This window comes from Talpa europaea, assembly GCF_964194135.1.
Source record: "Talpa europaea genome assembly, chromosome: 12".
Taxonomy (NCBI): Eukaryota; Metazoa; Chordata; class Mammalia; order Eulipotyphla; family Talpidae; genus Talpa; species Talpa europaea.
Window position 1 is genome coordinate 74,986,425 of NC_140079.1, and position 13,329 is coordinate 74,999,753.

At 41.8% G+C, this 13,329-nt stretch overlaps 1 protein-coding gene across 1 annotated transcript in view; it reads right to left on the minus strand.

Annotated features, from left to right (window-relative positions):
* Positions 1 to 13,329, minus strand: part of GALNT17 (polypeptide N-acetylgalactosaminyltransferase 17) — a gene marked incomplete at both ends in the record, with an annotated part of 370,966 nt that overhangs the window by 147,246 nt on the left and 210,391 nt on the right. The window lies entirely within an intron of this gene.

Below are 13,329 nucleotides of genomic sequence, written 5' to 3' on the forward strand. Positions count from 1 at the left end.
CACACATTTTCCATTTAATTTTCTTTTTTGTTGTTTGTATCACCCTAGCAGCTCAGGACATCCAGCTGGGAAGTTTGGATAATACAAAGTCCGTCACTGTCAACACCTTTGCACTCCCATACCTAAGAGCTGAAACACTAACCTCCAACTAAAGTTACCATCTTTCTGCTCATAATCATATTACTTCAAAAGACATGGATCCCAGTAAGTTACATGAATCATCCAATCAACCCAGCCCACCAAGCAAAAAGCAGCACAGGGAATGTGAAAGAAAGTGAGAACAACTATGTTGTTGTTGATGATGATAATGATAATTAATTAGTAGCAATTAGGATTATAGCTAGCACTTGCATTGTGATATTTACAATGAATCAGATACTTCATCCTGAGCAGTAAAGAATCAATATATATCACAGGAAGAATTGTCCACATGTGGGAAGAGACAAAAGAGTGTCCTGGGAGCCTTTCAGGAGAGCTGTGGATGTGGTCCAGCAGGAGATGCTGCCAGAATGTGTGCCTCTGGCTGACTTCCTGTTGAGGAGGCTAATTTACAACTCTATAGCCAACTCCTGTGGCTGCTGTAACAAATTACCACAAACTTGGTGGTTTAAAACTACAGAACTGTATTCTCTCTCAGTTCTGGTGACCAGAAGTCTGAAACCAGTTTCACTGGGCTGAAATCCTGGCTCCCTCCAGAGATTCCCAGGGAGAACCCATTCAGAGCCAGCTCCAGTTTCTGGTGTGGCCAACAATCCTTTGCTTGTGGTAACATCACCTTCTACCTCTTAATTATACTACCTCCTCCTGGTTGTGCACATGCAGACACCCGTGCACATACCAAATCTGCTTCCCTATGTATAAGAATGCATATGACTCCATTTAGGGTCTGCTAGGATAATCTTTTCAACTCAAGATCTCTAATCACATCTGCAAAGCCAATTTTTGCCCCATAAAACAACACTAACAAGTTCTAGGGATTAGCAACTGGATACCGCATTCCTGGGGTGGGGGTGGGGGTGAGTGTTATTCAGCCTCCCATTGTGGGAATCCCCTGTCACATTGCAGAGAACTGGGGAACAGTGCAAATGCAACTTGTAATGGATTTTTTTTTTTCCTGGTAAGGAATCTAAATCTCTGCAAAACAAATTTCATTTGAACTGGACTAATCATCCTATTGATTTTTCCATGAATGAGTAAGTTGGATGAAATGTTTATATTTTATATTTGCAAGAGAGACACAATTTTACATTTTTCAAAACATGCTTTCATGATGTTAACTTATCAATTCTCACAACAAACCCACAGGATAAGTGTTACAATTTACCCTCATTTTACAGGTTATAAAATTGAATCTAAGAATAGTGAGAAGTCATGCCTGAAGTCATGCCACACAGCCGAAAGGGTGCTGGCTCCAGGGTTCCCTATACTGTCCTAGTACAATGATTGAGCGACACAGCCTGTAATGACCAATGAAAATGACTTTGCCCTGCATACATAGAACCTGCAGTTTGTTTTGGGAGCTCAGTCAACATTTCCCATAACAGCCCATGTGAAAAATGAAGCACAGATCGGGTTCTCTGAGGGTAGACATAATCAGACACCCGGCTGAGGAGGGTTGGGTTATTTTTCTCCTACTTCAGAACATAATTATAAAATGCAAATATTAGAACTGAGCCAACACACATATGCAAACTGAAAAATAAATATCTGTGATGGGAAAATGTTATTTGTTGTTTATAATCCCCAACTGCAAAGGACGGAACACTAGACGTGTCCTTTGTTTGCTGAAAAAGATGATGGGCTTGAGAAAATCAGATTGGAAGAGCTGAGCATTCACATGCTTAGCATGCAAAAAAAAAAAGTATAGAAACATGGGTGGGAGGAAGGGGGTACAAAGGGAGATATCTGGGAGTCAAGAGGAAACTGAAGGATAATATTTGGTAATTAATTGCAGTTTTGTTAGATTTTTCTGTGGTGTGTGATGTGACCTTCTCGACTATCTCTTGCATTAATTGCCTGTAAAATCTATTTCACAAGTAGCATGCTTTGTGGAGCTGGATTTGTTTTCTGAGGACACAATGCCAAGCTCTATTTCTAGAAGGGTATAGGGATAAAGAACAGAGGTTGCTCACCAGGCCCAGTCATGTGGGGTCACACATAATTATATTTAAAACGACCTATGTACGCTTTTCAAAATGTCCAATGTATTAAGTGCGGTTTGGGGAATCAGTCTGGCAGAGTTTCAATACATCACTGCTTCTCAAATTTAATGAATTTACATGAAAAAAAATTTTAAGGCAACAGGGAGAACCAATGATTCCTCTGTATAAAAAGAAATGTTAGCAACCCACCTATTATTCAATTTGCAAAACACAAAGCCACATTAAGACAGTTGACTTTGTGTATGATTCCCAGCCGCTTGTTTTTAGAACTCTAAGTTCCCTTGGGTATCTTTCAGTTAAGAAAATTCTCCAGTCTGTTAGTTTTCTGGCCCATTTTAAATCTCTGCCTAGGTTGTGGTTTTTACATCACCTTCCTCCTTCTGCTTGAATAGAGTCCTAGTCAGCAGTTTAAAAAGTTTTTCCTGCCTGAGTCTGGATCTGAACAACCAGAGAGACCTAGGAACACCCCAGATGGTGAGAACATTAATGCTTAGAACCTTATTTAAGTAAAGTCCACTGTCTAGAGAAAGGGTGTGCTCACACGTCCCGAAATCAGCAAATTATACTGCCCAACCAGTTTCCACCTTCAGGGAAACTAAAGGGTCTCCCAAGGGTTAGGTGGGGGGTCGTGGATCTGGGATTTGAAGAAGTTACCTCCCCCGCCTCACATAGTGATCATTTCTTTTCTTGTGGTGAAACATTTAAGATCTATTGACTTAGCAACTTTCAAGCACGCACTACAGTACTGGTAACTAACAGTCATATGTCTCAAGGACATTTGGATCAGCCATGGCCCTATGCATAACAGTGGTCCCAGTAGGCTGTACCACACAGCCTGGGTGGTAGGTAGCTGGACCATCTAGGTTTGTGGAAGTCTACTTGATGACATTTGCACAATAAAATCATCTATTGAAGCACTTCTCAGAATGTATCTGCCTTTGGGCCACGTGCGATTATATAGTCATGGTGCAAGTACTTCTGTTGATTTACAAATGAGGAATCTGAGGCTTAGAAAGTTGAACAATTTGCCCAAACTAACACAGCAGAGCCAACATCTGAACTCACATCCCTGGGACTCCAGAGTCTTCTGTTTTCACTGCCCTGTATTCCTCCTCCCTCCAGCAATCCTGACTTCTCAGCCATTCCTGGAACTGTGATTCTGCCTTCCACCCCAGAATCATCACTGACCATTTCTAAGCCTGGAACATCCTCCCTTCTCCCCTGTTTGTTTATTTGTTTTTTTAATTTATTGGACCCTTATTATTGGTCATAACTTTAAGGATGCTGTTTACAAACTTCATTTGCAGCAATGTTGGGGGCTGGCAGCTTGGACACAGCAAGAGGAGATGGAGCTGGGTGGGAAAGTGCCATCTCATTCATGCTTGGTCAAGCTTGTGGCTGTCCTGGGACCAGTGAGGCTATCAGCCGTCCCACAGGAAGCAGGAGACTTGGTAAATGGCCCCTCAAGAGGGCGAGCTGAGGAGATTAAATTAAGTTCCTTAATGCTTTTCTTCTTTATGAGATGTTGTAACTCTGGAACTAAAGCATGTTGAGGAGGTTGGAGACACCAAGAGTACAGAAGGGAAACAATCAGAAAAGAAAGCCACCTCGGGGCCTCCCTGGTGGCGCAGGCGGTTGAGCGCAGCACTGTGGAGCTGTCCCCAGCCTCTGCAGTGCCAGTTCGATCCCCGCCCTCCTTGGAGCAACCCACATGGCGAGCAGACCTCTCCTGTCTCACCCACTGCTCCCCTCAGCAGTGTATTTCGTCAGTCTGGCTGTTCTGTTCCCCACTCTGTCTCTGGTGAATCCTCTCACCCTCCTGTGCATCTGGCCTGTACCCCAGTTCTTGTATAAATAAAAAATACATCTTTGAGAAAAAAAAAAAGAAAAGAAAGCCATCTCTTCTCTGTCTCCCACTTGCTCCCCAGCATGAGGGTTCTAGGGATCTGGCTGTTGCCCACATACCTGATGAGAGTCAGTGGTTAGCAAAGTGAAAGAACTGTCAAGGATGTTCCAACCCTGTCCTTTTCATTCACATAAGGATGTAGATGTCAGGGTGCAAAGGAAAAGCCTCTAACTCTCTGGGTTCTTCTTGGGCTGAATGACTGATAAAAACAGCGTCAGACAGACTAGAAAAGGAGGGAATTCAATTTAATAGCACATGTATGTAAAATTCACGATTGTTAATTCTAAAGAATAAAGGAGTGAACAGGGGTAATTATTCTGCACTTAGAAATCCGAAGCTTCAAGGAGGGAGAAGGGAAGGTTTTGCCTAATAGAGAGGAGAGGGGTCTCCTCTCCACACTGAGAGTAAAGACAGAATTCTCAGATAGAGGACGTGTTCACTGATCAACTACAACTGGATGAACCTTACCCACCCACCCCAACGACATTTGTCTAGGTCATAAAAGGGAGAACCTGATTGCTTCTTTGATGAGGAAAGGGGAAAAAGCTTAAGAAGCGGAGGATACGAGCAGTGACTAAGACTTCTCCACAGCCTCCAGAGCCCTCACTGCTCCCAACTCAGAACAAACTGCATTCCTTACGTAAAGGCAACAGCTCTCCCTAGGCTCACAGGAACTTGATTAACCCCTAATTCCCACATTAAGGTGACAGAAGACCTACTCTGGGCACACTGACAAAAGCCTATCTGACCTTTTGGGGACACTGATCTCACATAGAAAAGAATATGATTACTGGGCCTCCCCAGTGGCGCAGCGGTTGAGCGCTGGGTTGCAAAGCTGCCCGCAGCCTCTGCAGCACTGGTTTGATCCCCGCCACCAGCAAGGGTCCCCCATGGCGCAAAGACCTCTCCTGCCGCCCGCTGCTCCCCTCAGCAGTGTACTTCGGTCCTTCTGCCTGCTCTGCTCCCCGCTCTGGCTCTGGTGAATCCTCTCACCCTCCCGCGCTTCTGACTGTACCCAGTGCTTGTATAAATAAATCTTAAAAAAAATTAAGTTATAAAAAAAATAGGATTACTTTCCCAACAATTCTTGTGGTCTGAAGTTATGCTGGGCAGGGGAATGGAAGGCCAGTAAATGAGCTTCCTTCTACTTCAAGGTATCGCAAAAGAAAGCCCCCCCCCCCCCACACACACACCATTTGCTTAGACTCAGGTCCAATGGGGGTTTGAAGAGGAAGGGGAGTTGGATGGTGTCCCTTGACAAACATGCTCTCCTTCACCAAACTTTAGTTAGGCTCCTCTGAGCCCTTTTCTCTACTAGACCTTGACCTTCGCTTTCTGTGTTCAGCTTTGCCAAGTCCAATTTTAGGAAGGATGCTGAGAAGTCAGTTTAGAGACTCCCCTACCCTTCATATCTGATCAAGCTCCTCATCCTTTCTATCCATGGTGTCTAAGCCTTTGGCTTGCTTTTGCAAGAATCCTGTTAGCTCGTTTAGCAAGAATCTCCTCACCCTGATGTCTTCTCTTAGTCATTTTCCATCCACTGACCCTCATCACCCTGCTACTGAGCTATATATCCCCATCTGTCCCTGTTGTATTAAGAATTGAGCTCTACCTCTCTCCCCTAATACGGTAGAGTAGATCCCTATTGCAATAGTCTTGAATAAAATCTTCCTTACCATTTAAACAAGTCATAATTTTTCTCACTATTTGAGTGGAAGGGATGAAGGGGGGTGAGAATGAACATCCTGGAGGCAGAAAGAGTATAAAGGGGATGGGTTTCGTTACTCCACTGTAGGGAGGAACTATAACCTCGTCTCCACAGTACCCCAGCAGGAAAGAGTGAGCCCTAGGGAGAATCCTCCAGAGGTGCATCTGTAACCTGGGGCAGCTTCTAGTCTCTGTGTTGCTAGGCAAGAGGATTTGTTCAGCTTGCCCAGGGTTTCTGCATCCTTGAGGAAATAGGAAGGAACCTAATGATGGCATTCCTGGACATTCAGCCAGTTTAGCCAATTTTCCATTGAAAAGACATGCATCATTTCTTGCCCCAGTGGGTCATGCAATAATTCATTGCAGTTGCATAATAAATAACTTAGACCTGTTGGGACATTCATGGATGAGAGTGCTGAGAGGAGAGAGCCTGCTGGGGTTGTCTCCAGAACAGGATATCCAAAGGCAGAGGGCTGGGAGAGGGCATCAGCAGGAGGCCCTGCCAGGCAGCAGGCTCTGGGGAGGCAGCAGCATCAAGCAGCCACTTGGGAAGTGCTCATTCCCCCTGAGAATATGTTAATGGAGGTCCCATTTCTGACTTTTTATGTTAATTCAAATGATGTATGTTTATGCCCCACTGAGTAAAAAGGACATTGAATTAATATGCACATGAAAGTAAACCACAGCCCTCAGTAATCACTCTCCAAATACTTTGCTAAATCTTTTTGGATGAAGGACTACATAGCTCTGTTTCTAAGAAATCCTTCTATTATCACCACCCTGTTTTGAATACTTACATGCAAGTCATTAAATACTTGGTTCCTTAATGAGAAGCCAGTGCAGTAGGTCAACAATTTATTTCAACACCTCCTTCTTAAGAAAAATGAAAGGCTCATTTCTGCATTCTCTCTTCAAGTTTTGAAGTGTTTGTCTAACCTTGGGGAGATAATATTTCCAGTGTTCCCATCTGGCTTTCTTTCTCTGGACAAGTCTATGGTGTTATCTGTAAGATCTAGAAAAATGAGGTGGTGACATTCTGGATAATCTTAAATGCCTGCGTTTTAATCATAGCATAAGAAAGTTTTTAGGAATGTGAAGTTCTATGTTGCTCTAATCTCCCCCTACTTTTTATTTTGGTTCCAAATCTAATTCTTAGGTATGACATCTATCATACTGATACTTTGCTCTTTCATCCTTCAAAAAAGTCTGCCTATGTAATCAGTGGTCATACTAATGATGTCTCTGTCAGTGCATGACCAATGGGTGTCTGGGGACCCCAAAATACATGCTCTAAAGGGATTTTGCCATCTGCTGCATAAAGACAAGACATAATCTTAACATGAAAGACCTTTAATAAACTGATGTGTGTAATAGAAGAAAGGGTATTCCTAATGCCAGGGGGAAAGGATGTCCTGAGCAAACTCCATACAAGTTTTGTGGACTCCACCCCCACTCCAGACCAAAGCCATCCAGACACTGCGAACTACAAATCCCATGATCACCAAAGAGAGGGTTGCTGGGACCTGAGGGCAGACTTAAGCAGCCATGTTTGCTTTAAAACCAGCCAGTTGGGTTGGGGGGGGGTCACTCTCTTGGCCTCATGGCTCTTGGCTTTTCACCAGATCTCAGTGGGTCTTCTGGGATTCCAGGTGAGTGGAATGGGTAGGACGCATTCATGAATTTATCTCCCTCTTTTTCTCCCTGAGTTATTCATTTCTTCATTTCCCCCTTCTTTTGTGAATAAACCTTGTATTAACCTTTTGTGTGTGCGTGCAGTTGTGCATTAATAAGTCCCTTTTAAGCACGTGGGTGAGGACTTAGTCACGCAACCCGTTTTATATCAGGGTTGCTCTGTAACACTAATAATAGTTTCCCAATAAAATTCCCATCAAAATTCCCATCTCCTGTGGGCAAATGCCCAGTCAAACAGGATCAGCCTGAAGCAGAGCCATTTAGACCTGAAATTTGCCATAAGCCTAAGATAACTTCTGGTGGGGAAACACAGGAAGGAGGCAAAAGGTGAGGAACATCTAGGTCAGAGGAGAAATACAAAATACCAGTCAAGCTAATGGCTGCCATTGTCAGCCTCCCTACATGTCTCTCACCCACGTCTCGTGCAAGTGTCTCTACAAGTCTCACTTCCATGTTTCTCCTTCAAGACTCCTTCCCAGCAGAACCAGTGTACAAGTCAATGCCAGAGAAGCAAGAGCCCCTCAGAGCCTACCTGCCTTCCATGTTAGCTCGCTTCACCTGGCCGCTTAGCTCCATCCCTAATTCCCAGTAGTTCAACCCCTAACCTGCAGTCCAGGGTGACTGCATGTAAGTAGGGGTGGGGAAAATGGCACCAGAGCAATGCACTGTGATGCTCCTCCCCACTTTATGGAGATACATTCTATATATGCATCTCCTTCTCTTTCTCTAATTGCTGTTAGGATGGTGGTATGGGGTCACAGTCTCCCCAGAAGGGTCAGACAGGATTTTCTCAGTGTGCTCGGAGTATATATCTTGTCACCTGGATATAGGAACTAGAGGTCAAAGGGCCTGTGAGCCTGGGAGGTCTGTTGCCATTACTTAAAGACCCTAGAGGCTTAAAGATCTAGAGGGCCCTAGAGGTTGAGTAGAAGCTTTATCCTTACCTGAGTCCTTTGCCATTTCATAATCAAAGAAGAAAGGCCATTACTCCTTAAGTTTTTGCCCTTTTCCTAATCAAAGAGGCAATCACTGCTCTCCCTTTTATGACCTCAAAGAATGTAGTTTTGGGGATATCAACCAGGATATAAACCAGGTATAAACCTATACCTGGTTTATCATATTCTCTTTAAGAATTTCATCTTTACTCTCAGATATTGTCAGTTAGGTGAAGTTTTTCCTTTTCTTTCCTTGAAGCTGCAAATCCCTAAATGCAGAATATCCCCAGTTCATTCCACCATTCTTGAGAATTTACGAGCCTGTAAATTCTCCATGCGTGTGTTATTAAATGTTAACTTTAACTCCTATTAATCTGATATTAATCTTTTCATCCACCTAGCCTTAGTAGATCCAGACAGGGTGTAGGAATGTCCTTTATTCTCCAACAATGGTGACTTAATTTCACGGGAGACCAGAAAAGACCACCCCAAGGTATGCCTCTTTGGTACAAGGATTATTCTGAGAAACAATGGACACAGGAGAAGCTCTGAAAACAGAGCAGATATTCCATTTTGTAAGAGAAATTCACATGTAGAGAAGAAATCTCCATTTGCACTTAAGTGTCTCTCTGACTATCACAAGAAAAGAAGAATTATTCCAAATCACAAGGGCCAGTTATCAATAAAGATGATAGAATTAACTTAAATTAAAGTTAAATAGCAAATCTTAACTTGTTGCTTTTCCTAGTCACTTTCCCACATCCCTCTTTCACATCCTTATTCCTTTGTTGTAGACGAAGACAGTATTTCAGCTCAAATTCTAAGCCTCTTAGAGTTGCTTACCCTGATTTTCTACCAATTATAGATGAGATGTACATGCTGTTAAAAAAAATGGAGTTGTTCATGCCAAGTCCCATCCAGACTTGATATTTACTTAATTGTTGCTTTAGACTCTGCCAAAAGTAAAAATTTAAACTAACCATCTGGATGTTTTTTGGTCAGCACTTGTGAGGTAATCAACAAGATAATATCACCCTCCCTAATGGAAGGTAGCTTTGCCTGAAATAATTTTTCTTTACTTTTGCCAAATGACCTTTGCCCCATCCTCTTTCTGACTACAAAAAACTGTAACTCACTTTGTAAAACTTCTAGCTTTGCCTTTTTGTTTGTTAGATGGGATGTTGTCCAATTCATTAACTGTATAGTAAGAAACCAATTAAATTTTTAAAATTAACTTGGTTGTATTTTTGTTTTTTAACAATGTTAACCAAAGTCTGTTGGTTTTTCTCTTGTTAAGGGGCACCAGTAGAGAACCTAGAAGAGTATGTGACCAAAATTCTATTTACAAAATAAGAATCTCACAGTAATTATTCCCCCCAATCCCATGGTCCAATCCTACAACCTTTGTCTATTGGGGAGAAATATCTTGAGTGCACCTGTGTATCGTGTGTATCTGATTTGCCCATCAGTGCTCCACGCAGTTTATAATTCAGTGGGAAAGATCTACTTTTTTATTCCCAGAGCAGTCGAAGAAGAATTAGATGTTTCTCTACAGATGCACAGAACAGGCTCTCATTGCACCCATGTGCAGGACCAGCCAACCCCTCCACCCATCAGCAGGTCCCAGAAAGCCCCGCATGCTGAGCTTTGCTAAGGCACGCCACAGTGGAGTGGGGGTGGGAGAGAACAGCGGGTCCTGCTGGGAACACAGAGTGGCTTCACAGAGTGGGGGCTGGGGGTGGCTGTGTTCCCTGCCTTCTGTTGATGCCTGCTGTTCTGGGTAAAATGTCATTAGCTCTTTTGTACAAAGAGACATTTCAAAATGTAGCTGCACAAACATCCTTTTCCTCCCCGCCCAGACCTTTGGAAATATAGGGAAGAAATAACAGTTTGCTGACACCCACAACGTGGTATACAAGTCACCTGCCTTCACCTTCTTACAAGCCCAGAAATATCTCCTGAAGCAGTGGACAAATGCTCAGACTGAGTTTTGACCCAGGTCAACTCGGTTTTCAAAGTCTGACTTGTTCTCTTATGCAAGTAGGATTATCCCATAAAGAGAAGACACCTCTTGCCTAGCTTGGGATTTGAGGATCCACATGGGAAGCCCTTTGACTGCAGCTGGGGAGCACCGACTGCAAGCATTAGAGGCAGCTGTCTTCTTCAGGAGCAAGAAGCAGCACTTGTCTTCCAAGCACCTTACTCACAGCACCTTACTCACACAGTGATGTTCAAAAATGTTTGCAGAATGAATGGAAAAAACAAAACACTGCAAATTATTAACACTCATGGTACATACTAAGTTGTTCTATGAACTTTTAAAATTGTAGTCTAAAGAGATCAATAGGAGATCAGCATATCACAAGGAGGGCCCACATGGTATAAAAAAAGCTGCTACCAGAGAGCTGTTGAAATGACAGAACCCCAAAAAGCCAATCAGATTGCCTTCTGACACAGACGAAAGGAACCTGATGAAGATACTTGCCACCCAGTGAGGATCTGTGGCACAAGGCAGAAGGTACTGCTGAACAAGATGGCACAGCAAAAGGATGGGAGAGATGAATCAGATGCCTCCCTCCCGGGAGACTGCCCTCCCCCACCATCTAGATTATGTGGGAAAATGTCAGTCCCGACTATGTTGAAACCAGGCTTGTTGATTCCTTGGGTTATTATGCTAGGCAAATAGTATCTGGAATATAATTATAAATGATCAAAATGAAATCTGGTTAGCATCCCTACCCCAGGCAGGCACTCTCAACTTGAATTCAAGCAAAAAAAGTGTTTTTTCACTGTTTCAGGTAGGGGACTACACCTTAGAGAGATAATAAGGAATGAGGAAAGAATTGCTCCCATCCTTCTTGACATTCACAGTTCAGGAATCACTGACTCATCGATGAGAACAAACTAAGGAATAGGACATGTAAGAATACTAAGAGTGGCAGAGAATCTAGTGCCAGGCTTTAGGCAGAATTGGCAATCATTTGAAGGCAGATGGAGCGAAATTAAAAAAAGCTACCAAGGATTCAGCAGAGTTAATACTCTGACTACACTTCATGAAACAGTACTTGCCAGAAAAAAAAAAAAATTGCAAGATGCTTTATGATGGTCCAGGGCTGTCATACTGCACAGAAAGTGGACAGAGCATCCCTCAGCTCAGCTCCCAGCTCCAGGGACAACTGAGGAGGCAAACGCCAACAGTTTGAAAAATACATAGCAACTTTCTACTCAATGCATAACACAACTTTTCCCCAAAAATCATCATAAAAAATGATCATGTATTGGACCACGCAGAATCTTAATACTTAAAAAAAAGCACAATACAGTTAAAGCAAGAAATTGAAACTAAACATTTACATTTTTAAAACCTAACCATTGAGTTATAAAAATACTTCTAAATAACTCTTCGATCAAAGAGGAAATAAAAACTGAAATTATACACTATTTAGAAAATAGTGACAACCCTCTAACACAGCAGATAAAAACTTATGAGCTGTGGCAAGATGTGTACTTGGAGGAAAACACATAACATTAAATGCTTTTGCTATTAAGCAAGACAAAAGGAAAATAAATGAACTGAGATTTCAACGTAAAGGGTAGAAAGAGAGAAAGAAACCAGGGATAAAATGGGAAGAAACAAAACAAATTGTAGAATTCATACACAGAGAAGGAGGGAAACAGAAAAATCAGGAATTGGTTCTTTGAAAGGGCCAACTAAATAGATTTTAAAATTAAATCTAATTTTAAAAGGAGAGAAAAACACAGACTTGCCATTAGGACTACGAAAAAGGCTCTGGCCACAAACATAAAGAAGCTTTTACATGTTTTAATGATAAATGAATGGAAGAAATGTCAATCCAGAAAGCTTTCTGAGGCAGAGTAGAAAAGTGATGTAGAATAACCATTAAAATCCTGGAAAAGTCATCAAAAATTGCTATCCAAAAAGCCACTAGACCCAGATTGTACTACCAGTAAATTCTGTCAATTTTTTGAGGAATAGAAAAACACCACACAATCTGAAGTAGCACAGAACATAAAAGAAAATGGAAAAATTTATCATTTTCTCCAAGCATGTATATATAGTGCTCATTATAAAAGCAGGAAAGCCAGCACATACACACCTTGAAACATTATGTTAAGTGAAAGAGGCCAGCCAGAGAATACCACTTATTCCATTTACATAAAATGTTCAGAATAGGCAAATCTAAAGAGGCAGAAAGGATCAGTCATTTGCATAGGGACTTGAGTGGAAATAGAGTCCAGGGAAATGAGTGAGGGGCTCTTTAAAGGGTGATGAGTATTTACTAAAACGCTAGTGATGGTTACACATTCTGCGAACACACTCAAAACCACTTAATCGTATACTTGAAATAGATAAAATGTAAATGGGAGTTATATCTCAATAAGGATAGGCTGTTATGTTTTTAAAAGATGTACATGCACACACACAAGAAACTATACACAAGCCCCACTAATCCACTGAGAGTTGAAATTTTGAACTAAAATACTAGCAACTAGTATAGCAGGAGCAAGTAGTATTTATTCTAGGAATATAAATAAGGCCCTATTTTAGAAAATCTATTAATATAACTCAAAATATTAATAAACCAACAGAAAAAATACATTCTTGTCTCAATGAATGCCAAAAGTCCATATGAAAACATTCAATATGTGTTTTGTTTATAAGAAAAACTCCTAGTAAATCAGAAAGAATATTTCCCTGACTCGATGTCTATTTAAAACAAACATCCAGTATTAGGCATAATGGTGAAGCACTCAGGGCATCTCATTAAGTCAGGAATGAGATAAAGACCTGCTGTCACCATTAATATTCAATATTGTTCTGCAGTTAGTTGAGACAATAAAAAAGTCAAATATAATGAAAGGAAACAAAGAGGAAGCATGTTTATTTGCTCATTATGTGATAATG